The 5000-nt window shown below is 51.4% G+C and overlaps 1 non-coding gene across 1 annotated transcript in view; it reads left to right on the top strand.

Annotated features, from left to right (window-relative positions):
- Positions 1 to 4620: 4620 nt before the first annotated feature.
- The window catches only part of LOC124581924, a 1910-nt gene continuing 1530 nt past the window's right edge, over positions 4621 to 5000 (top strand). Inside the window, exon 1 of the ribosomal RNA XR_006973567.1 lies at positions 4621 to 5000. This exon is cut by the window's right edge and continues 1530 nt beyond it. This is a non-coding gene — a ribosomal RNA (small subunit ribosomal RNA).

Genomic DNA, 5000 nt, shown 5'->3' with positions numbered 1-5000 from the left:
GGTGGAAGCTGCCGAGACGAGTAACTACATAGCGGGCTCGCCGTGTCACTAATGTACAGAGATACAATAGTTTCGACTGGAACCGGATTAAACGTATACACGGCGCTGATTAGTAATAGATAGAGCCATCAGAATACAGATAATGTATACAACTGTCCGTATACATGCTGAAAGACTCTGCTCACAATCACACGTCAGCCAGACACTCTTATCACGCACTACTCTCTGCCTGTAACAGGCACACAGACAATATCTAAGCACCAGCATGGAACAACACCCAGTGCATCCTCTCTGCCACATTAGACAATCCACACTATCATAACCAGACCGGGAGGTCCACTCGGAAAACAGAATATCCCACCCTTCCGACAACCACCATTGCTCAGCTAAGCCACCAACACCCACACATGTCCTACACAGGGGTGCACCCAACATCACAATACTGCCTCCTGTCACACCACACAAACAATGGCACGAATGAAAGACACAGGTCTGCCACAAGCATGGAATCAGAGCGCCGCCTGTTATGAGCCAAAGGTGCACCCTGACGTGGCAAATCAGATGATGCCGCAGTCATTTACTTACGATAATCACAATCAACAAACCAGCCCCCCCCCCCCCCCCGAAAACACCTTTCCTTACAACAATGTGTGCCTTAACCTAACCCGTATTGTGCCTTAACCTAACCCGTATTGTGCCTTAACCTAACCCGTATTGTGCCTTAACCTAACCCATATTGCGCCTTAACCTAACCCATATTGCGCCTTAACCTAACCCATATTGCGCCTTAACCTAACCCATATTGCGCCTTAACCTAACCCATATTGTGCCTTAACCTAACCTATATTGTACCTTAACCTAACCCATATTGTACCTTAACCTAACCCATATTGTACCTTAACCTAACCTATATTGTACCTTAACCTAACCTATATTGTACCTTAACCTAACCTATATTGGGCCTTAACCTAACCTATATTGGGCCTTAACCTAACCTATATTGGGCCTTAACCTAACCTATATTGGGCCTTAACCTAACCTATATTGGGCCTTAACGTAACCCACGTTGCGCCTTAACCTAACCTATATTGTACCTTAACCTAACCCATATTGTACCTTAACCTAACCCATATTGTACCTTAACCTAACCTATATTGGGCCTTAACCTAACCTATATTGGGCCTTAACCTAACCTATATTGGGCCTTAACCTAACCTATATTGGGCCTTAACGTAACCCACGTTGCGCCTTAACGTAACCCACGTTGCGCCTTAACGTAACCCACGTTGCGCCTTAACGTAACCCACGTTGCGCCTTAACGTAACCCACGTTGCGCCTTAACCTAACCCATATTGCGCCTTAACCTAACCCATATTGCGCCTTAACCTAACCCATATTGCGCCTTAACCTAACCCATATTGTACCTTAACCTAACCTATATTGTACCTTAACCTAACCTATATTGTACCTTAACCTAACCTATATTGGGCCTTAACCTAACCTATATTGGGCCTTAACCTAACCTATATTGGGCCTTAACCTAACCTATATTGGGCCTTAACCTAACCTATATTGGGCCTTAACGTAACCCACGTTGCGCCTTAACGTAACCCACGTTGCGCCTTAACGTAACCCACGTTGCGCCTTAACGTAACCCACGTTGCGCCTTAACGTAACCCACGTTGCGCCTTAACGTAACCCACGTTGCGCCTTAACCTAACCCATATTGCGCCTTAACCTAACCCATATTGCGCCTTACCCTAACCCATATTGCGCCTTAACCTAACCCATATTGTGCCTTAACCTAACCTATATTGTACCTTAACCTAACCCATATTGTACCTTAACCTAACCTATATTGTACCTTAACCTAACCTATATTGTACCTTAACCTAACCTATATTGTACCTTAACCTAACCCATATTGCGCCTTAACCTAACCCATATTGCGCCTTAACCTAACCCATATTGCGCCTTAACCTAACCCATATTGCGCCTTAACCTAACCCATATTGCGCCTTAACCTAACCCATATTGCGCCTTAACCTAACCCATATTGCGCCTTAACCTAACCCATATTGCGCCTTAACCTAACCCATATTGTACCTTAACCTAACCCATATTGTACCTTAACCTAACCTATATTGTACCTTAACCTAACCTATATTGTACCTTAACCTAACCTATATTGTACCTTAACCTAACCTATATTGGGCCTTAACCTAACCTATATTGGGCCTTAACCTAACCTATATTGGGCCTTAACCTAACCTATATTGGGCCTTAACCTAACCTATATTGGGCCTTAACGTAACCCACGTTGCGCCTTAACGTAACCCACGTTGCGCCTTAACGTAACCCACGTTGCGCCTTAACGTAACCCACGTTGCGCCTTAACGTAACCCACGTTGCGCCTTAACGTAACCCACGTTGCGCCTTAACGTAACCCACGTTGCGCCTTAACGTAACCCACGTTGCGCCTTAACCCAACACACGTTGCGCCTTAACCCAACACACGTTGGGCCTTAACCCAACACACGTTGGGCCTTAACCCAACACACGTTGGGCCTTAACCCAACACACGTTGGGCCTTAACCCAACACACGTTGGGCCTTAACCCAACACACGTTGGGCCTTAACCCAACACACGTTGGGCCTTAACCCAACACACGTTGGGCCTTAACCCAACACACGTTGGGCCTTAACCCAACACACGTTGGGCCTTAACCCAACACACGTTGGGCCTTAACCCAACACACGTTGGGCCTTAACCCAACACACGTTGGGCCTTAACCCAACACACGTTGGGCCTTAACCCAACACACGTTGGGCCTTAACCCAACACACGTTGGGCCTTAACCCAACACACGTTGGGCCTTAACCCAACACACGTTGGGCCTTAACCCAACACACGTTGGGCCTTAACCTGCTCTGTAATTGTCATACGACGCGTTAAATTAGTGTGGTGTTGCCTAACTGCAACCCCCGCAATATAGTTTGCTACTCGCACTGCCTGGTCCCCAGAGTATCGCTTCATGTTAAACACCTTGCAGCTATACACTGTAATGCGGATGGCAGCAGTACGTACATGCTCAATGCCCTTCGCAGTTGTTCATTGGCATTTGCATGGCGAAGCACAGCCTACGTTGTGGTACGGCGTGTGTCAACTGTCCGCTGATGTTGTACGTCCAAATCACACACTGTACTGCACATTGGTCCTCATGTACTGAATGATACATCGTGGTACATGTGTGACCGTACCACGACTGCGCCAACAACGGCGAACCATACGGTCCAAATATTGTGCACTCAGCTACGTGTCGTCTCCCTATAAGAGCTGGATTGCAGTATGGTATGCCGTGGATGGCGATCAGCATGAGCCGTCTGTTGATGTAGTGGCGCGTGTTGTCAGACGTAGTCGTCTCTTCTCACACACCGTGATAGCATGGTGCACTGCGTTCCACATCTGCGACATGCGACAGAGGCCGGTTGACAGTCGTTCGCGCAATGGACATCGCATACGTACGGGGGCCACCTTCCACGTGTTCGCGAAGCGTGCACATGTTGTTGCGTGTATGTGGGCAGACATAGTGTGTCGTGACACCTGACACAGGCATGCAACAATCGTTGAATTTGCAAATGGCGATGGACGTCTACGTTTGCTGGTGACGTTACGCAAATGAACAACTGGTAAACGGTTGTGGTGCGGTTGTTCTCGCTAGAGGTGAATCAGTGATGGCGACGATCGGTTGAGCTACCAACCGGTTGTTTCAGCGATACCCACCATGCCCACGAACGTGAATGGCATGTGGGTGTGAAGCGATACGCGGCGGTGGCTGGGTGGGACCGTCCCCGGCCGGTGAGGGGGGGCCTCCCGGCGTGCTGGCCGCGCGGTGCGTGGGCGCACGCGCTACAGCCGGCTGGTGGGGGCGGCCAGTGGCAGGCGCGCCGGCCGACGGAGGCGGCAGGCGGCGCAGCTGCGCGCCGGCGCACCCTGCACGCGGCGCCGTGCGGCCAAAGTAGGTCCTCGCGGGCCCGGTGCGAAGCGCGGTGGACATCTGCAGTGTGCTGGTCCGATTGAGGACTGTGTGCGCTGAGGATGCGCCGCCGCCCGGCGCTCGGCGCCGCGACGCCGTCTGCTGCTCGGTCGCCTCTGCGGTTCTCGCAGGTGGTTTGTATCGCAGCTGTGCGGACGTGTTGGCGCGTGCGCTGTGCTGGGAGAGTTCGCTTCGGCACCCAAGTGGGGCTTTTGTCCTTCTGTGGCGCTGGCGTTGGAGCTGCCGGCCACCGTAGGTGGCGCGTGTTGTCTCCCGCCGGCAATGCCACGACAGCACGCTCCCGGGCCTCTGTCGGCAGCGGCAAGCTCAGTTGGGAGCACGGGTGGTCGCACCTAAAGCGTCTACTCGCCAAACTCCGGGCGATTGCGCCTCTCTCGAACCCGACCAAGTACTTAGGACGGCGCTGCGCGCCGCCGGGACCTGAGAGGGTTTCGAGGTGTATTGTGCAGGGGAGCTCAGCCTCCTCCTGTTTGCAGAATAATTGAGCGGACGCTTGCGTGTTCGCGCGGGCCCCCGGGACACACTCCCGGGCGGCCGGCTGCTCAGCTCTAGTTGACGCAGCTCCCTGGTTGATCCTGCCAGTAGTCATATGCTTGTCTCAAAGATTAAGCCATGCATGTCTCAGTACAAGCCGCATTAAGGTGAAACCGCGAATGGCTCATTAAATCAGTTATGGTTCCTTAGATCGTACCCACGTTACTTGGATAACTGTGGTAATTCTAGAGCTAATACATGCAAACAGAGTCCCGACCAGAGATGGAAGGGACGCTTTTATTAGATCAAAACCAATCGGTCGGCTCGTCCGGTCCGTTTGCCTTGGTGACTCTGAATAACTTTGGGCTGATCGCACGGTCCTCGTACCGGCGACGCATCTTTCAAATGTCTGCCTTATCAACTGTCGATGGTAGGTTCTGCGCCTACCATGGTTGTAACGGGTAACGG

This window comes from Schistocerca americana, unplaced genomic scaffold, assembly GCF_021461395.2.
Source record: "Schistocerca americana isolate TAMUIC-IGC-003095 unplaced genomic scaffold, iqSchAmer2.1 HiC_scaffold_382, whole genome shotgun sequence".
NCBI classification, from domain to species: Eukaryota; Metazoa; Arthropoda; class Insecta; order Orthoptera; family Acrididae; genus Schistocerca; species Schistocerca americana.
The sequence above is the reverse complement of the archived record's forward strand: the minus strand, read 5'-3'. Positions and strand labels throughout refer to the sequence as shown.